At 41.7% G+C, this 23715-nt stretch overlaps 2 protein-coding genes and 1 pseudogene across 2 annotated transcripts in view; 2 read left to right on the top strand and 1 right to left on the bottom strand.

Annotated features, from left to right (window-relative positions):
• Positions 1-23715, bottom strand: part of LOC113035143 (protein NLRC3-like) — a 312272-nt gene that overhangs the window by 217493 nt on the left and 71064 nt on the right. The gene's annotated exons all lie outside the window — the stretch shown is intronic.
• Positions 1-23715, top strand: part of LOC113035137 (NACHT, LRR and PYD domains-containing protein 12-like) — a 257654-nt pseudogene that overhangs the window by 184704 nt on the left and 49235 nt on the right.
• LOC113035146 (protein NLRC3-like) overlaps positions 8271-23715 on the top strand; it is a 51579-nt gene continuing 36134 nt past the window's right edge. The window contains exon 1 of the mRNA XM_026190493.1: positions 8271-9162. The gene's annotated coding sequence lies outside the window, so the exon portion shown is untranslated. The remainder of the gene's footprint in view (positions 9163-23715) is intronic.

The raw sequence follows: 23715 nt of genomic DNA, 5'->3' as shown, positions 1-23715 counted from the left end.
CTGGGACATTCAGAGAGCTGTGCTTAAATAAATGCCCACAAAGCTCAAAGAACTGAAGCAACGTTGTAATGAAGAGTGGGCCAACATTCCTCCACAACAATATGAGAGACTGATAAAGTCAAGCAGAAAACAATTAGCTCACATTTGTGCTGCTAGAAGTGTTTCTAGTTATTCACAGGACTGTAGTTTGAATTTAAAGAAATGTGAAAGTGCACTGAAATTAACATAAAGTTATTGCAATTTTAAAAAAAAATCAAGAAATCTAAGAGGAAGAAACAATGTAAACCACACAATTGTTTTCCTTATATTCTCCACACGGCAATGCACATAACAGACATAAAATATTTGCATTTATCAATAGAAAATATACAATTTTTCCATAGTCATAGCCAGGCCCGATTACTGCCAAACCTGTGCTGAATCAATCACTTAAACAGGACCTGTCTGACAAAGTAGAGTAGACCAAAAGATCCTCAAAAACTACACATCATGGCGCAATCCAAGGAAATTCAGAAGCAAATAAGAAACAAAGTAATTGAGATCTCTCAGTCTGGAGATGCAACGTCAAGATGAACAGAATCCAGTTTCTGGGATCCTGAAGGAGAATGTCTGGCCATCTGTTCACGACCACAAGCTGAAGTGCACTTGATCCAAAGCACACCAACAAGTCCACCTCTAAGCAGCTTAAGTAAAACAAAATAAAGACTTTGGAATGGCTTAGCCAAAGTTCATACGTGAATCTGATTGAGGTGCTGTGACCTTGGAAAGGTGGTTCATACTCAAAAACCCTCCAGTGTGGCTGAATTACAACAATTTTGCAAAGATGAGTGGGCAGAAATTCTTCCAGCACCTCGTAAAGGACTCATTGCCAGTTATCCCAAACGCTTTATTGCAGATGTTTCTACTCAGGGTGGCCCAACCAGTTATTAGGTTTAGGGGGCAATCACTTTTTCCACACAGGGCCATAATAATGGCCGCCTTAATAATAAATGCCTTGATTTAGGAACTACTTTTAATGTTTACTTGTGCTATTTTGCAAAAAATAAAATCTCTGCAAAAACATCAAAACTGCTGACCGTCTGACCTCAATATGAAATTATTAATCTTTTGACCAAAAACATTTAGATTTGTAAAAATAAAGAAACCATAGAGGAACAAACAATGTTGTTTGCTACGTTCTAACATGGCAATCTAAATAACAGTAATGCAAACATATATATTTATCAATAAAAACAGATCGCCTTTTCACTGTTACAAAAGTCAAGTACATCAATGTTTGTTCAGCTTTCATAAATGTAAGTTTGTAAGTACATAGTACATTTTTTGGTCCAACTTCTTTTAATACATGCAACACATTTCAGAACATTTGGGACAGAGACAACAAAAGACTGGAAATACTTCGTAAAAATCTGGTGAAACACTTTAAAGCCAGTGGGATTAAATGGGAAACATAAAATTTAATACTAGACAAAGACCGATTGAATCATGAAGCAAAGAATTAATAACTAAATCACAAGTAGAAAATGTTATGCAGATATTATTGGATAGATTTTGGTGTAGAAAAAAATGACAAGAAATGAAAAATGAAAGTTATCTGGTCTTTTTCTTTAAAGAGTAGCCTACTGCAGAGCAGCTACACTGACAAACACCATCATCACCAATACTGCAGCTAATACAATGATCCAGGAGGAAACTTGAAAAAGCAGGAAAAATGTGACACTGATCAAAATGAATACATCAATTATTGATCAAAGAGAAAATGCATACTAGCACAATGCATTGTTATTGCATCTCAGTTTCTCACCATCACTGATAATCTGACGTCTGCTGGACCTCAGGAATCGTCTCCATCACCTCTCTGTGAGGAGCAGAGAGCACTCGTGCTGCACATCCCACCTGTGTGCTGTGTTTACGTGAACCTGAGAGCACAGCTGTAGTGGTGACAGTGAATGTAGCGTTGGTGTTGGACACACTGACAGTGTTGTACTGTGAGAAGCTGAGGTGTTGTTGTGAGAGTGTTACAGTGGGAGCAGGTCGACCAGTGGCTGAACAGGAAACAACCCACTCTTCAGCAGAGTTTGACTCTCTGACATCAACAACAGGTTCATGCAGCTCTGTGAAGGATCAGGAGATATAAAATAAGGAGTATATTGTTAAAGATACATTGACTTCTAACACATGTAACGCATTAAGGTAAAATTTCTTACCATAAGGATGTGTTACACGATTTATAAACCCCAGTTTGTTAATTATTTGTTCATTATTCATAACTATATACTTAATTTTTTAAAAATTAAGTGTTTTTGGTCAAATGGAATTTCTTTTTGGGTAATTTTAGCCCCTTTTAGCCCTCTGCCAAAATGTTTGAACCTTTCTGTCTCTAACAGTAAAACATCGTTCCTTTATCTTCTGTGTCTGGTGTGTTGGTCAGGATTAGCTAGCTTGGCAAAAAGTTCCCATTAAACAAAGTGTGTTACTGTGAGGTGTGTGTTCGTACTATGAGTCACACAGCTCGAGTTTTCTTGCGGGTGAAGGTTTTTCACCTCGCTGTCATTCTTGCATAAAAGTGTTTGACCCCTTCAGGAAAAAAAACGAAATTTGGGATTATTTTTGGTTTTGTTCATTGTGTGTATTTGTTTCTACTTTTTACTTTTTCTTTTACTGTGTACAGCACTTTGGTCAACCTGTGTTGTTTTTAGACATGGTTATTGATTGATTGATTGATTGATTGATTGATTGATTGATTGATTGATTGATTGATTGATTGATTGATTGATTGATAGATAGATATGTCTTTGATTAAAATACAGCCTACTCCACATCCTCCAAGTTACAGAGAAGAGGAACCATCTGGGGTGAACTTGTGCACTTGGTATTGGCTGTCATGGTCCCTGTGCCTCTCCGGCTCGCTCATGTTGGCCACAGGTTTGTTTTGTTTTCTCTCCTGCTTCCCTGGGTGGAGCTCATTGTGGGCTCTCACCCTTGGCCCACGTATCTGCGGTGATTTCTACACCTGTTGCTGATCAGGCGGCGTCCCCCTTGCCTATTTAACGCTGCGGCACGGAGTATTCGGCACTGGAACGTTGAACCTCCCATGTTCGTGCTCTCAGCTCTCCTAAGACAAACTCTCTCAGTGTTGTGTGGCGTATTGATCTAATTGGACTCTTTGTGTTTAGATCTCCCCGGAACTGGTGGCGGACCCTGACCTGTGATCCCTGTGTGTGTCAACATAAGTGGAAATTGGAGCGAGAGTGGCTGTGGAGAAGCGAGTGTGCGTAAGAAGAGGAGTGGCGGAGTTTGGGCCGAGTGGAGAGCGAGTGTGGATTCCTTCCCCTGGAGCCCTGAAGCCCTGCCCCATGCACTGTATATACACATCACTGTGGTTTCCCTTCTGTGTTAATAAATTGTCAACCCTTTGCTTGCCAGAACGCTGCCTGCGTCTGAATCCATCTGTTAGCCCTGACATTGGATACCTGGAAATCAGTGAAGGGACCATTAATGCTTCAACTTGTACACAGGTTTGAGAGCAACCACCCAAAAGCTTCTGCTAATAAACACTAGTCTGTGTTTGTGATGCAAATGTTTCTGGCTGTGTTCACAAACATTTAGTAAGGTGAGTGAGGAATATTAATACTTATTATTAGATCATTAGCAGACTGTAGAACTTGACTGCACGCCAAGGTGGCAGTTCAGCCATTTGATTCATGTTGCAGCAGCTCATGAGTGAATGAACATCGTGCAATAAAAGTACTTCTAGAAGTACATTTTTGCAAAAACGGACATTGTGGAGGAATGTAGGGAAGACACGAGGGAGCCCAATATTTTACTCAAACGTTAATCGCTGCATCACACAACTGAACATTCAAAGCGCCAAAACCTAACCCTCTCACTTCCCGTTACACTGGGTACGAGTGGAGCTACCTGGTGGTATGTACTTACATTTATTTAAATTTACTTGAGTAGGGTAGAGTCATGCTAATGACCTAATAATTTTATTCAGGTGTGTTGCAGCAGAGATACATTTCAAAGCTTCAGGACGCTGGCTCTCAAGGCCTGGAGTTTGACACCCCTGCTTTACACAAAGATGGGTTAAATCACAGTGCAAAGAATGAATGAATAAATGAAATATAAACAATAAATAATTATTAAATAGTCTTACACATCAATGTCATTGGTTGACTTTTGAAGTATTTGAATCCTTATTGGGTTCCCTGAGTGACAGAAGGATTAAAACACTTTAAAATCAGTACTGAAAATATGCGCAGACATTACTGGATAGATTTAGGGTTAGAATCAATAAATCACTATCATGTTAAACACTCTTAGAGTTCAAACCTTCGTAGAAACATAAGTCCAGTATCATGGAATGAAACCTGAAGGTGCATTTGAGGGTGCAAAACGTTTCGTCGGCATTGTTGTGTTTGTTTGGGAGAAAACGTACAAACATACAGTGCAGCACTTCAGAGTTACACTGCTAGCGATCGAAGATTTATGTAAATTCGACAAGCTAAACGCATTCTGTACTGTACAGCAGGAGTCCCCAACCTTTTTGCACCACAGACCACTTTAATGTCAGACAATATTTTCAGGGAACGACCTTTAAGGTGTCGCGGATAAATACAACAAAAGAATAAAAAAAAGAAACTGTGGTATTTTGTAAATATAATAATAAACGTGACTTGAGCTGTGCGCCAACAACAATGACAGTGACATCCTCCTCTCTGCTTTTTAATGCTCTCTGGTCGCTATGGTAACGCGTAAATAGTTCTTTCAAAATAAGACACACAACTACAACCATACATTTCACACCGGAGGATCAACTCTCGCGGAACGGTACCAAAAGACTCACGGACCGGTCCGTGGGCCTATTAGGGACCGCTCCTGTACAGGAGACACTGGACTAGATTGATTGACAATGGTCTACAGCAATCAGAACGCACAACACGATGTACTGTAAAAAAAATAAATGAATCAGCGAAACAGCAAGTGTCACTTTTGGCCACGAACAATTTAGGGGAATTTTTATGAACAAACCCAGAGTGTTAAAAAAAACTTAAAACCATTTTTATTTCTCAGCAGCATCAATAGTAACAAAAACGCAATTTAGTTTTCGCTGTCAAAGTCGATTTAACTGAAGTTACGTGTTTCCGGTTACTGTGGAGCTCCACAGTGGCTGCAGCCAGAAGCTGTTTCTACAGGATCCTGATGGACACTCAAAGCTTTTAGAAAATGTCCTCATTAGTTGTTTGCAGCAGAATATCAACCGATGTGAATCAAAACAACAAAAGTGCTCTGCACATGTGTGTGAGACTACAGATTCTAGAACCAGAACTGCTGATTTCATTACTCTGAACTTTTAAAGGCAGGTTTTGTATCTGAGAGCAGGGACACTTGCTGTGTTCAGTGTGACTCGTCTCTGCAGAAGGTCAGGGCTCTGATAGTTGCAGTTAGCGGGTGACTTACTGGGCAGGTGGATCCTGAGTGTCTGTTGGAGTCAGGGTTCATTATGGTCCTGGTTGCTACTGGAAATAAAGAAACAAAAGGAGTGTGTGTTGTTCAGGAAGTACAGACTGTAGCTCAGCAGGTAGAATTACTAACTGGAAGGTTGGAGGTTTGATCCCTGGCTGCTCCAGTCTGCACGCCACGGTATCCTTGGGCAAGATGTGGAACCCCGACTTCCTCTCCGATGCATCCATCATAGTGTCATTGTTAGAAAAAGAAGTGCTTGTGTGAATGAAGCACGCTGTATAAAATGCTTTGACTGCTCATACAGAAAAGCAGCTCATAAGAACTGGTTCATTTTCCAGATAATTCCACTATTAAGACAACAGACATTTGGGAGGCTTTCTCTGAGAGTAACACTGAAAGTCTTGCTGCTCCTCCACAAAATGAACTTCAGATTAAAGACACAGCTCAGCTAAACACAACTCAAACTAATCTACACTATTTTTCTTTATTACGCAGCGTTTTTATAACTATTTCCAGATGTTTCTAAAGATGAAAACAGAATTAAACTCCAGCCTGATGCGTTTCTGAGGTTCCTGACTCTGACCGTCCCTCAAACGCCTCTCTGGGCGTTTCCTTCCGTCGCTTTTACTTTCGCTTTCGTGAATGTTGTGGTGCAGTTGATCGTCTCCATGTTAAGGTAACGTTAGCAGTCTGTACTGTTTTCCTGGCTAACATCAGCTGTGTGCAGCTTAGTTTCAGCATAAATCTGCTTCGTTTTATGTGAGATCAGAGTCTGGGAACGAGACAGAAACAGTTGATGATCAGCAGCTGAACTCGATGTTACTGTGGATCCACTGACTGATGTCTGTAGGCAGCTTCTCCTGCCTCCATCAGTCTGTTACGGAAGCCCGTTCCCGCCACAAAAAAGGATCCATTCTCGAAATTTCGACTTATAACTCGAAAATTTTGAGGAAAGTAGCTCGAAATGTCGAGTTAGTTCTGCCAATCAGTAATCCAGCTACAATGCGCACTCAAACCCGCATCGCAACAAACCGGCGCTTTCGAGAGTACGTTAGCTGATATTAACGCCATGTGATTCAGCTAATAACAGAAGGATTTCATCATTTGTGAAGCCACACAGACAATAATCAGCGACTTGTGCATTTATGACTGGCTGTAATTCTGGTGTCTTAGCTGTAGCATTTGTAGCTGAGGGCTTCAGCTTCCGGGTAACAAGGAAATTACGTCATTCACGTAAATTACTGATTGACAGCACTAACTCTTAATTTTGAGTTAGTTTTTTCAAAATTCCAAGTTAATAAGTCGAAATTACGATAAAATAAGTCGAAATTTCGAGTTCTGGATCCTTCTTCTTTTTAGTGACGGAAACGGGCTTCCAGTGTGTGGATGTTGTTTAACTGCTGACAGTGAGACAGGGCTGTCCTAAGAGTCGCTGCCAACACTTCATCTATAAAATGCATTTCTCTGCTCGTTCGCTATAGTCTGCTGTCGTATTTGTATGCAGGTTATTTTCAGTTTAACTGCTGATGTTCATTCGTGTATTGTAGGTGAATGCGTTGATGATTGATCATAAATGAGTAAACTGGCCGTTTTTGCTCAATAATTCCTGTTTCATGTTCAAACCGTCAGACAGAAACTCTGCGTTTGTTTTTATGTTCTTCAGCCTGTTGTTCTTGAGGTAATCTGTGATGCGTTCAATGACCCTCCACATGCTCTGAGGCTCATTTGAAGAGAAACAGAACTTCATCTTTAGAGCATAAGTGGGTTTTTGCCCTCTTTATGCCCGCGGTCAGGCTCTGTTTATTGTAGTATAACACTCATAGGACACGGTGTCCCGCTGCACACACACTGCACACACACTGCACACACACTGCACACAATGACAGCTGCAGAGTTTGTGTCTGATGTATTAAGTATGAAACACTGTTGGGTTAAAATCTGGTCAGAATGAATCCAGGTGCAGGTGTGTCAGTTTAGGACCACTGGACTAACATCCAAGTGCTCACAATATAAAGTGTATTCTGTAGTAACATCCTGGTGTTGCAGCAACAGTCCCACATGGAAACGTCAACACTCAAACTCAAAATCTCTTTTTGTCAACAATAAAATGACAGCAGACCAATTTGATCAAAGTTGGTAAAAAGCTTCAGAAATTAGTAAAATATTAAAAAGTGTCTGGATGCTCAATCATCCAGGTAAGGGTTAGGTTAGTAATGCTGTGATTGCAGACATTCCCCAACTCTCTGTGAATGGGACTCATGGCCATTGATCAGTGGTTGTTGATCAATGGTCATGACCTCCCAGCCATTGTGCAAATGTCCTGTTTATAAGGTTGGAAACCTGCAGTCAGCTGAGACTGAAGGAGTCACCTGGATGAGTCATGAAACGTTTCTCCCACTGAAAACATCCAGATGAACAGAATCAACTTTTGGGGATTAAAACGTGTCTGAATTAATCAGTGGGTGCTGAGTGGGTCAGTCAGTGTGTCGCTGGGCTGATTTGTGTTTCCTCTGCAGGTGAAGGTAGAAAGTGTGTGTGAGCTGATGTGAATTGAGCAGCATGGATCAGTGTGAGGACAGAGAGGAGGGAGTCCCTCCCTCTAAAAGCACTCTGTGTGGGGAACATGAGAGCCAGACCAAAGCTCAGAGGTGAGATGACCATCTCTAACTGTCCATGACTCTTCTCCATGTCACAGCTCAGCACTCACATCACTGCTCCATCATTATTCACAGGAACCAGCCTGGACCTCCACCCAGCTCTGTGTCCTGTAAGAGTGACGCGTCTAAAGATGGTCACATCGTTAATTTCAAAGTCTCTGCTGCAGCGAGGTGAGCTGTTAGTAACAAGAACTCTCTGATTTAAATGATTTTGATGTTTCCTGGTTTCTAAAATGCATCTCTGTAGCAGAGCAGTGTCTCCAAGGACACACAGGCTCAGCTGTAACTGTCAGTTTATCTGGTTTAAGACACATTTGGACTCAATTGGCTGTTTTTAACTATGTATTTTAATCAGAGGTGTAAATCTAGACCTCACACATCTGGATCCTAAACTATGATAGAAACAGCTGCTAGCAGTGGGTAGTTTGACTTTGATACGCTGCTCTAGAAAGCAAACAAAGGTTTGTGCAGCTCCTCTTCAGAAAAGTGTTCAGAGAGCAGCTGCTGTATTAGACAAAGGCTCGTCGTGTGAGCCCAGATGTGTGTAACAGCTGGATGAAGGAGAACCATCACAGTCACGTCTCCATCCCGCCTTTATTAATGAACTTCCTGTTGCTTGCAGATGACAGGAACACAAAGTGTTTGTGCCACGTGATGCTGCAGGATTTGTTAACGTGTCCATGATGGTAACATCTCCTCGTCTAACTGCAAACACATGAGCGCTCCTAACGGCAGCTATCACAGCCACACAGGCAGACTGTGTCTCACTGTTGCATTCAGGGACATTTGTTTTCCTGTAAAAAGCTGAACTCTAATCTAAGAGGACTGTTACTGACAGGAAACAGCTGCATTATCTGCAGTCTGTGTGATCACAGCTGCTTCAATCACTTCATCAGAGAATTGATCATTGAATAAAACATGTTTGTGTCTGCAGAGGTCAGAGGTCACAGTCTGCAGGATCCAGCTGTCCGTCTGTGAGGAGTGACTGGTCCAAAGGTCAACCTCCAGAGTTCAGTGCTGAACCTGGACCAACGAGGTCAGAGACCTGTGATGACTCCTTTACATGTTTGTGTTTTCCTGGATAAATATGACCAAAGATTCATTAAAAAGATAAAAATCTTAGACTTTGTCCTGTAGCGCTGTGTGGCAGGCAGGATTGGACCCAAACACAACAGGATGAAGTCAAAGAGGCAGCTTTATTTCAGCTGTGAACATGCAAACAGCAGAAATAAGGAAACATAACTGTAGGTTTGCAGTGAATGAAGCCTCAGCTCAACGCTGCACTTTGTCCCTCTTTTCCTTCTCCAAACAGCCACATCAGGAGTCTTTGATGGAGTTTTAAAATATTTAATTACAAATGTCCAAAGATGGGTTCAGGATACCTGAATCCACAGTTATTAAAGCTAAAATAGTTCACAGGGTTTGGACTTTGTTAGGTGACGAGAGAACATCAAAGTGTTTTTTATCTTTAAACAGTATTTTTATCACTTCAGTTGCTCTCACAGCCCTGTTTGTTATTTTACCAGAGCTCTTATGTTTCACTCAGTGCTCCCACCAAACACCTTGGAGGACACATTACAGGGAGTGCAGAATTATTAGGCAAGTTGTATTTTTGAGGAATAATGTTATTATTGAACAACAACCATGTTCTCAATGAACCCAAAAAACTCATTAATGTCAAAGCTGAATGTTTTTGGAAGTAGTTTTTAGTTTGTTTTTAGTTTTAGCTATTTTAGGGGGATATCTGTGTGTGCAGGTGACTATTACTGTGCATAATTATTAGGCAACTTAACAAAAAACAAATATATACCCATTTCAATTATTTATTTTTACCAGTGAAACCAATATAACATCTCCACATTCACAAATATACATTTCTGACATTCAAAAACAAAACAAAAACAAATCAGCGACCAATATAGCCACCTTTCTTTGCAAGGACACTCAAAAGCCTGCCATCCATGGATTCTGTCAGTGTTTTGATCTGTTCACCATCAACATTGCGTGCAGCAGCAACCACAGCCTCCCAGACACTGTTCAGAGAGGTGTACTGTTTTCCCTCCTTGTAAATCTCACATTTGATGATGGACCACAGGTTCTCAATGGGGTTCAGATCAGGTGAACAAGGAGGCCATGTCATTAGTTTTTCTTCTTTTATACCCTTTCTTGCCAGCCACGCTGTGGAGTACTTGGACGCGTGTGATGGAGCATTGTCCTGCATGAAAATCATGTTTTTCTTGAAGGATGCAGACTTCTTCCTGTACCACTGCTTGAAGAAGGTGTCTTCCAGAAACTGGCAGTAGGACTGGGAGTTGAGCTTGACTCCATCCTCAACCCGAAAAGGCCCCACAAGCTCATCTTTGATGATACCAGCCCAAACCAGTACTCCACCTCCACCTTGCTGGCGTCTGAGTCGGACTGGAGCTCTCTGCCCTTTACCAATCCAGCCACGGGCCCATCCATCTGGCCCATCAAGACTCACTCTCATTTCATCAGTCCATAAAACCTTAGAAAAACCAGTCTTGAGATATTTCTTGGCCCAGTCTTGACGTTTCAGCTTGTGTGTCTTGTTCAGTGGTGGTCGTCTTTCAGCCTTTCTTACCTTGGCCATGTCTCTGAGTATTGCACACCTTGTGCTTTTGGGCACTCCAGTGATGTTGCAGCTCTGAAATATGGCCAAACTGGTGGCAAGTGGCATCTTGGCAGCTGCACGCTTGACTTTTCTCAGTTCATGGGCAGTTATTTTGCGCCTTGGTTTTTCCACACGCTTCTTGCGACCCTGTTGACTATTTTGAATGAAACGCTTGATTGTTCGATGATCACGCTTCAGAAGCTTTGCAATTTTGAGACTGCTGCATCCCTCTGCAAGATATCTCACTATTTTTGACTTTTCTGAGCCTGTCAAGTCCTTCTTTTGACCCATTTTGCCAAAGGAAAGGACGTTGCCTAATAATTATGCACACCTGATATAGGGTGTTGATGTCATTAGAAGTGTAAGACTGAAGCAGGTCCAACCTTATAACCAATACGGGCTCCACCCCAAACAATAACCAAATTCCCTAATATACTAAAATCACTCAGCAGTCCAACTGCTTTCCACGGTCCAACCGTATTAAATCCTTTAGCGGTCCAACCGCATTCAATCATTTTTAGCAGTCCAACTGCATTCAATCCTCAGTACTGTCATGAGATTCTCATCAAAATCAAAGCAGACATTCCCCAGTAATTTCAGTGAGTAGACTTTAATTTGTAATGTCCAATTTGGCACACTTTGGAAATAATTCAACAGGTAGTGCCTTACCTTTGGATAAGCGGCTTAGAACAACAATGAGAAAAAGAGAGCTGATTATTAGCTCATCAAAACACAAAACAAAATCACAATGAATTATCGGTTAATTTCATTTAAAATAATTCATTAAGTATTTATGTACAATTCAAATTAGTTAATTACATATTTTGTTGGTTTGTTTTCTATTTTAATTATTTTACTGACACATTTAATGAATTATTTAATGATGTATTTATTTAATTCACGTTGCTACTCCTGGCCCTGCATCGCTGTTCATAAATACATTTTATTTGTCAGCTTCACCCATCAAAGTCAGGGGGCGGGGTTAATGCTGATCAAGTCAACACCATTGCTTTGGTCTGGTGGGCGTTCTTTTAGTGGGCTTTTCTCAATACTAAGTAGGCCTACACACCAGGGTTTGGACATGTGTGGACCCAAACTATACTTTTACCCTTTTTTGTGTGTCACCAAATACACTTTAATATTTTCTAGACAAGAATGTAGTGGCGTAATCTTTAACCTCTTTTGGCTCCAAACAGAAGTGACAGACTTGAGCAGGGTTCATTTAAAGGCTGACAGAAGTGGAGTGGTGACGGGGAGATGTTTGACAGGACAGTGTTTCAGCCTCCACAGGTTCATGTTGTGCTCCATCAGTCAGTGAAGATGAAGTCAGTGCTGATGAGGCTGTAGAGTGTGTGAGGGATGTGAATGAGGATGATGAAGATCTGATGATAGCAGATAAAAACAGGCTGCAGAGACTTTGAGCCATACAGGGCACACAGTGTGTGTACAGAACAGCTGAAATCATTATGGAGGCCTCACTGGAATATGGAAGCATCACAGTACAGCTTCAGTGAAGCATTAAAGTCTCTGATATGAGATGAGAAATGAAGCAGCCAGAGCTTTTTCATGAGTGGAAACCCACTGTGACTGTGAGCTGCTGCTACAGCCTCCAGATTAGCCAGCAGCTCATCCTGCTCAACATTTCCTCACCAACTTTAATGGAAGTGTGATGTTTTCAGCTGGAGTGATAGTCAGGGTGGCCTCCCTATCCTCTTCTTCTCCTCTTCCTCTTTCATTTGTAAAGCCACTTCTGCTGCTTTCATTCATTTGGAAGTCCTGTAGCTGAGTTTGGTTTGGGAGAGACTAACAGCCTCGGCAGCAGAGGGGAGAAAGGCTGTAACACCACCACTTTACTCTGTTCTACCTGTCACATCATTTTATCAGGAAACAAATATGCTCATGTTTTTACTATGTTTGTCTTGAAGATGTAAGAAGATCACATGGTGCTTTTTATTATTGTGTTGGTTTGTTTCCTGTCTCTTGGATGGAGCCCAGCTGTGCGTGGCCCCTGGGCCTGTGGTCAGAGTGTGTGCTGGATAATCCGGCCCAGGATGAGGCCAAACTGACATGGGATGAAATGTCTGTCACATAATTGAGCTTAGTGTAGTTTCATTTCTGCACAATTTAAAAACAACCAAAACTTTGTTCTGTCTTTTCTATGTTATACTGTAGACTTTCTTTGATACTGTGTCCAAAAGGAGCAGCTTTTACTTTGAAGGGGAGGCGTCTCTGTTTCCTCTTCAGGTTGGATGATGGAAGCAAATTAGTAGCTGTGTCCCAAAACGTCGGCTGCATCCTCCAGAGGCTGCATTTGAAGGCCGATTACGTCACAGCCAGGCGATGAAGGCTGTCCGTATTTGTCGACTCCTTCAAATGTGCCCGACAAATGCGTCCTTCATTTCCCCGAATTTGAAGGATTCGTCGGGTGTGTCCTTCGTGGCCCACCATATCCCAGAATTCATATCCCAGCCAAATTTCAGCTGCCAACAATGGCGGCTGCTACTAAGTTTTCAAATTACTCTTATTAATCTTTCTGGGTCACAAAATAAACTTTTAACATATTTTCAGGCGAGAAAGTAGCTGTGTAAACTTCAAATATCTGCTTGGTTTATCAAGACATCGCATATTTGCAAAAGTGTGCCGACGTTTTCGGAGACGTCTGTTACCCACCCGCTCGCTAGCAAGCCGGGGGGTTCAATGGTCACTCCAGCCGGCGAGAGCAGCGGACGCCCGGCTTCATCGTTTTCAGACCCCGCTCTTTCACTACTCAGGTTAAACATGATATATAAGTCACCCGGAGAACTTAAAAATGTAATTGTTTGCCTTTTTTCTGTGTTTTATTTGTTCCGGAGTAAATCGGTTTGGCTGAGATCAAAGTTCCTCCGGGATTTTCACACAGCTGAATAAACGTTAAACAGGAAACTGATTAAACAGAAGTGTGAGACGGTCGAGAGTTTACGCCAGTGTCCTGTTATATTTTAGATAGCAAGGAGCAGACGGCCGAGTTTATTAAACTCCACCAAGACAGCGGTGACGCAAATCTGAAGGCTAGACCGTCCCATTTCACAGCCTCGCACTTCCAGCCTTTTCGGTCTTTGAAGGACCCGGCCCACGTAGACCGCGAATACCGGGTCCTCCGAAGGATGCAGCCGACGTTTTGGGACAAAGCTAGTGTGTGATGTTCTTTCAGTGTTGCACTTTGTAGACGCTCCCTGAGCACTGGTCTCACAGCCAGCTGCACATAGAGACCAGTGTTGTTAGTCCAGGTCAGAAGATGACTTGTTGGAATGAAAATGAGCTTGTAGTTTGTCTGCTTTAATAATGTGACTGGAAAAAGGTGTTGGACTTCAAATATGTCCATTTCTTTCACACTTCACCTTTAAAAGTGAAGCCTTGTGGTTCCTGGAAGGAAAAACACGACTTTTTCAAGTCTTTGTCCTGTTTTTATGATAAATGTACGACTTTAATGTGAAACATTCAGAGTTTTTTCTCTTGTTGTGTTTGTTTGAAGCTGCTTCCTGTTGGCTTCAGCTGTTTGGAGTTTCCATTTTCTAAACTTCTACATTCTGAACCTTCTTCAGCTCTGAACAGATGATGAAACACTGAATGATTTCAAGCTCACACTTTGTCTAATAAACTTACATCTTTCATTCTTTATACAGATTGAGGGCTGTGATTTGTCAGAGATCAGCTGTGATTATCTGGCAGCAGCACTGAAGTCCAACCCCTCCCATCTGAGAGAGCTGGACCTGAGCCTGAACAACAAGCTGCAGGATTCAGGAGTGAAGCATCTGTGTGGTTTCCTGGAGAGTCCAGGATGTGGACTTGAAACTCTGAGGTCAGTCAGCATGTTTTAGTTGTGCTGAGATGAATATGATGTGAAAGTTGTGCTGACACTAAACTGCAGACATCAGGCTGATATTATACTGATCCACACTGAGGATCTTCATGGTAAAGTCTGTTTTCTTCTTCTCTGGTTTAGTCCATTGACTGCAGCAGAACAATGTTCACATTTCAAACAGTGAGACTCAACGTATGGCCCGCGGCCCACACGCGGCCTGCCCACCTTCCCTGATTCAGAGAGAGGGGACCCTGATTAACTGTGTAGTGTTCTTCCTCACAGTTCTAAGTATCAGACACAACAATGAATAATCCACAGCTGACTGTCTTTAGCAGGTCAAAGGTCACGGCACACAGCAGACAGTGGGAAATATTATAACTCTGATCATTTATCAGCACATATCCATATGTATAAAAACAAAGCTGACACTGTGAGACTTGATCAGAGGTGTGATCATCACAGCAGAGGCCTTTGTGTCAAAGTCACTGAGGATCAAACAGAAACACATGAAGCAGATTTTCCTGTTCTGGCTTTTTATAGCAGATAACCTTCAAAATATTCTGCAGTCCATCAAAAACTGAAGCAAACCATGAATCAACATGTGAACATGAGCTGATGCTGCTGAAGTGAAGCAAAGTTACAGAGGTTTGATTACAGACACAGCTGAGAGTTTGTAATCTGTCATCATTTTAAAAGGTTTACATTTCTTCAGTATATCCACATTTGCAGCTGGTACCTCAACCTCCACTTGTCCAACACAACTGCTGTCCACTGCCTCCATGACATTGTGATTTTGCTGTTGGTCTTCTGTCAGATCTTCATCAATCACTTCTGCACGGGGCACACCTTCAGACTCTGCAGCTGCATAACGAAAGCCTGTAAGATAAAATTAGACATAAGGTAAATGTACACCAATATTCCAATGACAGGTGTGTGATTCATCTGGAAGTTATGTGCGGATTAGTGTACAGTGATAGCAATTTAGTATGTTTTTAGAGGGGGGGGGGGGGTTGTTTACCTCCGATGGGTGCTCTTTTTCGCTTCCGTTGCGTACGCCTTGAGTGCCGGTCCGAGTCTGATACAGGTATGTCGTCATGCCCCATGTGCAGTGTTGGTGCCCAGTCTGGATTTGTTACATCCATTTCATATGCTGGTTTGCCTGCAATAATGCCAAATCATAAGCTACTCAGTCGACATGATGTGGTTCTGCAGCATCACACATTAGCATGTTTTATCTCATTATCTATGACCTCAGCACGTTGAAAATAACACTAAAAGCCTTTCAAGAGTGATATGAATTAATTTAGAACTCACCGGAAAGAAAATGCCGTGAGCAAACCAACAAAAAGCTGGGGATTGCAGAGAACTCGATATCCGCTCGTCTCACCGCTGCAATCCAAGCCTGACGTCTTTGTTTAGTAATATCGGATACATGGGATCCCTCACGTTGCCTCCAGGATGGAAAACGATGAAAAGAGAGCCCGTTATCCAGCTTCTTGCCTTCACGATCGTGTGATCTAACGTTGCAACCGACAACACAACACGTACGATCCATAGCTGAAATGGTATCCTTTGGCTGGCCTACTGTCATGGCGGAAGGGGGCATGGCCCATCTCCCGTGACATCACGCTCCAAAGCCCTATAGGTGGGAAAATGTACCATGTCGACCAATCAAAAATGATATGGAAACATGACATTTGGTTGTTTAGCAAAAGGGGGAAGTTTTAGGAGTGACCGGCAAGAGAGAGCGAGTGAGCGAAAGAGAGAGAGAGTTTTGATACGTGAGAGATTTGTGACGTTTACCGTGTTTGGTCTCAAGTTAGTTTGTTGTCTTGTGTATTTAGTGTGTAGCTGTTGTTTTGTTTTGTGTGTCAGTTCTACTAGTGATCGTCACAGTTGCTGCCTTAAAGCCAACAAAGGCAGATTGCAGTGTAAACGCTGAGTGACACACCTGCTGTCAGACCTGCAGGTTTATCCCTGTGCTGTTCTCATATGTGTTAGAGTGACACAAACTATTGTTTGACACCTGATTGTTCTGTAAATAGTTTGAAATGATTATATGAAAAACGTCTGAGCCTTGGCTGCATTTTTTGGTAAATAGTACCATATAACTTTGTTGTTTGCAAAACGTGTGCGTATTTTTAAAAATGTACAATCTCTATTTGCATTTCAAGTTATGAAGATGATTCGTTAAACATGTGTGTGGTTTTTACAGTCAAAATATCACTTTCTACTTGTATTTTAAATTTTGTCTGAATTTAGATAAATTGTGCTGATACAGTTGGTCAAAATGAGAAAATAACAGATTGGCAAGATAAACTGTTTTTAAAGGTAAAATATAGAGGCCACATCAAAAGTAGTCAAGAAGGGTTAAAGGCTAAAAGCAAAGTTGTCACCAAGTACTGTTTATATTTGTGTGTATTGCTGCAGCTTTTTTGAGTATTAATTTGGTGCCTTTGTGTGAAATAATGGTATTGTGAGTGATCCATATAGTCACAAAGAATAGCCACTTGTTTCTGTGCTACCAAAGTTCCCCGGCTTTCATTCAAAATGTGTTTATCGTCAGCACCTGCACATTAAACTACTTAAACATTATAAATGTCTTCAAGCTCACACTGAGGCCTGTGGGGTACTATCAGCCACTGAGACAGTACACACATTTATATGTGTTTGTATATGAATATTTCATACTTTAAGACTGCCTGTTTATTTAAGGGAGATGAACAAAATACATTGGAATTGTACAAAATAATATCATGGATGATAAATTAAATAGATTTTAAGTAGATGCTTGTGCATTCTTAAAGTCTTATATGTTGAACTGAACTATGTGATCTGTTCAAAGCCTTAATCTTAATTTGAAGTGAAATGTGCATTTTGAGTTTATACACTATGTATATAAGGCGACCGTTTCCTTTTGCAGTATTTTTGTGTGGTGTACTTTTCTATGTCTTAACAAAAGGGGAACAAAGGTGTTTAAGTTCACCTAGGATGATGTGTTTTAATTTTCACATGGTCTTGCTTGAATTTGACCCTGACAAAGGCGTATGAACTCTGTCAGCTGTTTGGAGTTTCCATTTTCTAAACTTCTACATTCTGAACCTTCTTCAGCTCTGAACAGATGATGAAACACTGAATGATTTCAAGCTCACACTTTGTCTAATAAACTTACATCTTTCATTCTTTATACAGATTGAGGGACTGTGGTTTGTCAGAGATCAGCTGTGATTATCTGGCAGCAGCACTGAAGTCCAACCCCTCCCATCTGAGACAGCTGGACCTGAGCTCCAACAACAAGCTGCAGGATTCAGGAGTGAAGCATCTGTGTGGTTTCCTGGAGAGTCCAGGATGTGGACTTGAAACTCTGAGGTCAGTCAGCATGTTTTAGTTGTGCTGAGATGAATATGATGTGAAAGTTGTGCTGACACTAAACTGCAGACATCAGGCTGATATTATACTGATCCACACTGAGGATCTTCATGGTAAAGTCTGTTTTCTTCTTCTCTGGTTTAGTCCATTGACTGCAGCAGAACAATGTTCACATTTCAAACCTTCAAAGAAGAAGAAAAATCCTCCACTGGATAATTCACTGTGAAACTCTCCAACTCTTCATTCCACCTTAAAGTCTGTCTGACACTGAAATCCAAAGCAAAATGTGCGTTTGCTTTACAGACAGCAGTCCAACACAAACATACACACATCATCCAAAACACAGTCCAACATCCAAATCTCCTCCACTGCCAGCATGAATGATGGGAAAGAGAAGGAGGAACACTCTGACATTCAGGGTTAGAATGAGTTTCATGAAGCAGACTGTGAAGATCAAAGCTGCATTAGAAAGCTTACATGAATGAATGAGTGGACAGAAGTGGACAGAGATCATCTGAAGCACTTCAAAGGCTTTAAATCAGCACATTTCTCTTTATTCTTTATCAACTCTGTTAGTTTCTCTCAGTTTTCTGTGGAATGAAGCTAACAGCAGGCTAATAAGATGCTGACCAATAGGTTTCTATTAAAGGTTGTAATTTGTATATGAAAAAGTGCTTTGGCTCAGCAGGGATCAGCTTACAGGTAGAATACAGCTGCTGGATGGGATTAGCATGTCATAGCTATCTACCAAACTGCTAACTGGGGGATTTCAGGCCATCTATGGATCATTTTTGCTAACTGTTTATTCAGCTTAGGCTCACAGGGCTGCAGCCTGTGCCCTAGCTGTCATAGGGCAAGAGGCGTGGTCCACCTGCACAGGTGAGCAGTCCATCACAGGGCCAACAGAGAGAGACAGAGAAGCACTCTCTCACATCCACACCTACAGCCAATTTAGAAGCACCAATGAACCTAAGCAGCATTTCATTGGACTGTGGGAGAACATCCAACCTCCACAGAAAGGCCAACAAGCTTCAACCTACAACCTTCTTGCTTTAAGGCACTAGTGCGAACCACTTTTCCCCATTTCAGCCCAAATCCTGCATCTTCCTGTTTCTGACTCCAGGCCAGCTCCACTAACACTTTCTCATCAGACACTGCCACCTAGTGGAGGAAGTCTTAGTTCCATTTGAAGCTTCAGATTACAGTTAGTTCCTTTACAAAGAGGTGGAGGTGGTGGGGCCACAGCACCATCATCACTGAGTGCCATAGGACACTTAACCTTTGTTTCCATATGCTGGGAACTTCCTGTTGTTCCAAGGAGGACTGGAAAATGTGTGAAAATCTCCCAGTCAGTTCCTCACAGCACACTTCAATCATTTCCCTCCCACAGCATCAGGACCAGGGCTTTTTCTCTCTTTGGTCCCACTAAGAGATTTCCACACAAACACCTCATCAGTGGGACTCTCAGAGCTACCAGCCCTTTGCTACAATCACAAAGCTCTTCATTGAAATCAATGATATCAAAGCTGGAATCAAATGAGTCCAAGTCTTCTGCTGATTCAGCATCACATTCATCTTTGCTCCTTGTTCTGCATCCCCACCATGGACTTCATTCCTTTCCAAGCCAGCCTTGAGTGTCCTTTATTCAGCTCATCCTCTGCTTTACTTTTACACCTGATTTTAGCTGCTTTATCTCTCTTTCAACAAGTTTCTGTGCCTCAATCTTTTTCTTCTCTCCCTCATAACAAGACAGCTTCTTCTGCCTGAGAACATGTTGGAGTGATTTACTAATCCAGGGCTGCTTATTGGGGAAAATACTTCCTGTTTCCAAAGTAATCCCCATTTTTCCCAGAAAGAAATGTAAGTAGAAATCGATGATCTAAGTGAGAACATGAGCCTTTAAAAAGTCCCAGTGGGTGCAGTCAAAGCAGTCCCTCAGTCCCAGTATAGAGTCTTTGGTCCAGACTGGAACAACTGTGTGCCCAGTTTGAGCTCTCTTCAGTCCTGTGACCTGACAGACCCAGAGGGGCCATCACATCACATTTAGAAGCTCCCCTAATGGAGCCACAACACATGTCCAACACTTAGTCTGTCTTGTTGGACCAACTGGAAGAAATGATTCAAGGACTTAGTCACAGAACAGAGATTCAAATCTCCAAAATCCAACTGGCTGCATCAGGACATATAGTCTGAAACTCTGCACAGTTTCCTGTTTGAAGCTGCTTCCTGTTGGCTTCAGCTGTTTGGAGTTTCCATTTTCTAAACTTCTACATTCTGAACCTTCTTCAGCTCTGAACAGATGATGAAACACTGAATGATTTCAAGCTCACACTTTGTCTAATAAACTTACATCTTTCATTCTTTATACAGATTGAGGAGCTGTGGTTTGTCAAAGATCAGCTGTGATTATCTGGCAGCAGCGCTGAAGTCCAACCCCTCCCATCTGAGACAGCTGCACCTGTACGGAAACAACCTGAAGGATCCAGATGTGAAGCAGCTGTCTGATCTTCAGCAGAGTCCAGACTACAGACTGGAGACTCTGGGGTCAGTAGAGTGATGGAGTGAGTGGGTGGTGCTGTCAGCAGTATTGTACTAAACACAGTCAGTATGAAACAAAGATCCAGTGTTTCCTGTAAAGCTGCAGCTTCTCAGTGAAGCTGTGAGAGGAGAATGGTGACAGGCTTCAGGATTGGACACAAACACTTCCTGTTTCTGACCTTTATGGTCACCATGGTAACGGCTGACACGCTCTGATCAAACGCTGTCAACAGCCAATCAGCTCTCTGAACAAAGCAGCACGCAGACCAATGACTGCATTCGTTTCCAAGTTTAAAGCAGTGAAGAACACAGTCTGTAGGTGAGGAAGAATTTAGTGAGAGCAGATGTTTGGATGGAATTCCTCCAGTTAACAGCTGGAACCGTCCATCTGGATTGTTGGGCTTGTTGTTGGGGTTCCTACAGAGCTCAGAGTGGACACACCAAGGTTCTTCTAATGAATGAAAGTCCAAACTCAAACTAGGAGGGAAAAACATTTTCATCAACTTCAATAAAAATCCAAAGATTAGAAAAAGTGAAGCAACAATGAGTCCTAGTACAGTCCCAGCACTGAAGTCCCTGCTGCTCTTTATACTGGATGTGCTGCATCACTGACTGACAGCTGATGAAGAGTCTCTGGAAACACTCGTTTATCTCCTCTGCTCTTCCTTCTTCTCTCTGCAGGTGGAGGATATGATGGTAAACAGGACGGTGTGTGTGCTGAGAGAGGAGGAGCTGTGTCCTGATGATCCAGAGAGGTTGAAGCAGCAGCAGCTTGTGTGTAGAGACGCTCTGACTGGGCCATGTTACTGGGAGGTGGAGAGGAGAGCTTCATCCAGCAGTGACTGACAGAGGAATGAGAAGAAGTGCAGATGACTGTCAGTGCTGCAGAGTGAACTGCTCTGAGAACAGCTCCACTGTCAGACACAATGTAGAGTCCAGCATCATCCCTGTGTGTCCCTCTGGATCTGACAGAGGATCATCAGTGTATCTGGACTGCTCTGCTGCTGCTCTGTCCTTCTACAGTCTCTGCACAGTCTCTGTCTGACTCTGGCTTCAGACCCTCCTGGATCAAACTCACCTGGAAAGACTTTCAAACATCACTCAATAGATTTGAATACAGAATATATTTGATATATACTGTAGATGTACTGTAGAGTTGCAGTATGTCACTTGTAAATACAGTCTGTGAGCAGCTATGAGCTGAAAGATCTTTCTAGAAACAGGAAATGTTTTCACTCTTCTGTTGCTTTTTCATATATTTCCACAACATTAATATTGATCCCACCTGTCTCACCTGTTTCATGCTTTTATACATAATAACAGGACACGTGTGATCTGAGCGCTGCTGTGGTTGCTGTGCTGCACGTCTTCATTTAGATAACAGAGACATCTAGTGGTTCAGAGGGAGAACTGCAGGAGGTGGAGCTGTGTTTTAGCATGGAAAACTTTTTATCTTTTAGGCGCAGATACAAATATGACAAGTATCAGTGTGAGATACAAAAGGTCACATCAGTCAGCAGAGGGAACAGTGATCACACAGCAATGTAAGAATAGAAACATAACAGTGAATCTGGACATGTATACAGATGGAAGCAAACAAACAGGATGTAACACTACATTAAAGCCACAAATGGGAAGAAAACAAACACAAAGGAAAATATATTTGATCTCAGGAATCCAAATCAGATGCTTTAGAGCAGGGGTCGGCAACCCTGGGCACGCGTGTCACAGCTGCCACGTGAAGGGTTAACTGATGGCACGACCATAGCTGGACTGGCCATCGGGCATACTGATGATGATTTTTCGTTTTTAATGGGCTGATGATGTTTTTTTTATTTTTTTGTAACGGTATAAACAATGAAAGATGGCGGATTGGCCGGATGCTGGTCGATGTGTAAAAATAAGTCAGTTGTTTGGTGGTGGCTATGGCGGAGCTTCCACAGAGGCAGCAGGTGGATGAGGGAAAGGGGAGGCAGGAGGAGCAGAGACCCGAGGCGGCCGCCGGTCCGAGTGTCAGGTGAACTGAACTTCAGGTAAGAAGTTATGACCTGCAGTCTGTCTGGGTCAGATATAAACCAAGTTTAGGTGGAGTTTATTTTCCTTGTGCTGACTTTTTACAGTCAGTTATAATAACTCCCACTCAGAGGAGACCAGAGATCACATTAACATGTGTGTCTCTGTATTAAGAAACATGACATATTGGCCCAGTTTATTTTTCTTATCATTGTTGTGAGGAGACCATAAATAGCATTTGTATTTTCTGTTGTACAGTTCATTTGCTGTTATGGATAAAAAGTCTTTCTTTGTTTCAAAGTAGCTGATAAATATTCGCTGATAGCTGCAAACATCTGCGCACAAATATAATCCTATGAAGTGGTTCTATATAGTGTGTAATTTATTGCTAATGCAATCATATGGCACATTGACTTCTGAGGAAATGTTAGATGCACTCATCATCAGAAAGGTTGCCGACCTAAACCAGGAGGTTTAGAGTATCATAGAGTTTTTGTGGTTTGTTTTCTTTAAGTCATTTCACAGATTTTCTCTATAATTTCAATTCCTTGAATAAAACAACAAACTTAGGGGATGATTTTGTAATCCAACTTTATGTATGAAAGATTTGACTAAACGTAAAACAATCTTCCAACTCAGTCGTCATTCTTATCTTGTGAAATCAAACCAAACGTTCTGTTGTCTCTAAATCAGGGATTGATGAAATCTTTGGTTGCATCCATTTATGAACATGTTCTCATTCATATTAAATCGTAGTCTAAGTCCTTCTTTAGAGGGATAAATGTCATTCATTGTCTTCAAATGTGTTTCTGTTGTTTTGGGGGGAAGTTTGAAGTCCATTGTTCAAAGTCTGTTAATGAAACTTTATGAAGTTTATGTAGGATGTTTTTCCTATTTTGTATTTGTTTGAATTATGATGTATTTCTGACTCTTGCTGCCATGATGCCAGGTCTCTCTTGAAAACAACATTTTTAATCTCAATTAAATTTTCACCTGGAGAAATAAAGATGATAATAATAATTTTGTCTTCAGGGAATCATTTCTCTGTAAAACAGCTTCTTCTGAAACTCTTGTTACATTTCTTGTTTATTGTTTGCTGGTTGTAGAAAAATGTCATCGTCTCTGTGTGAACTTAAACTCTACATGTGGTGTCAGCTATAAACGAGCTCTAGAGTCTAATAACGATGCTTTTATTA

This window comes from Astatotilapia calliptera, chromosome 13 (assembly GCF_900246225.1).
Source record: "Astatotilapia calliptera chromosome 13, fAstCal1.2, whole genome shotgun sequence".
In the NCBI taxonomy this organism is placed as follows: domain Eukaryota; kingdom Metazoa; phylum Chordata; class Actinopteri; order Cichliformes; family Cichlidae; genus Astatotilapia; species Astatotilapia calliptera.
Note: the sequence above shows the minus strand (reverse complement) of the source record. Positions and strands in the feature narration are given on the sequence as shown.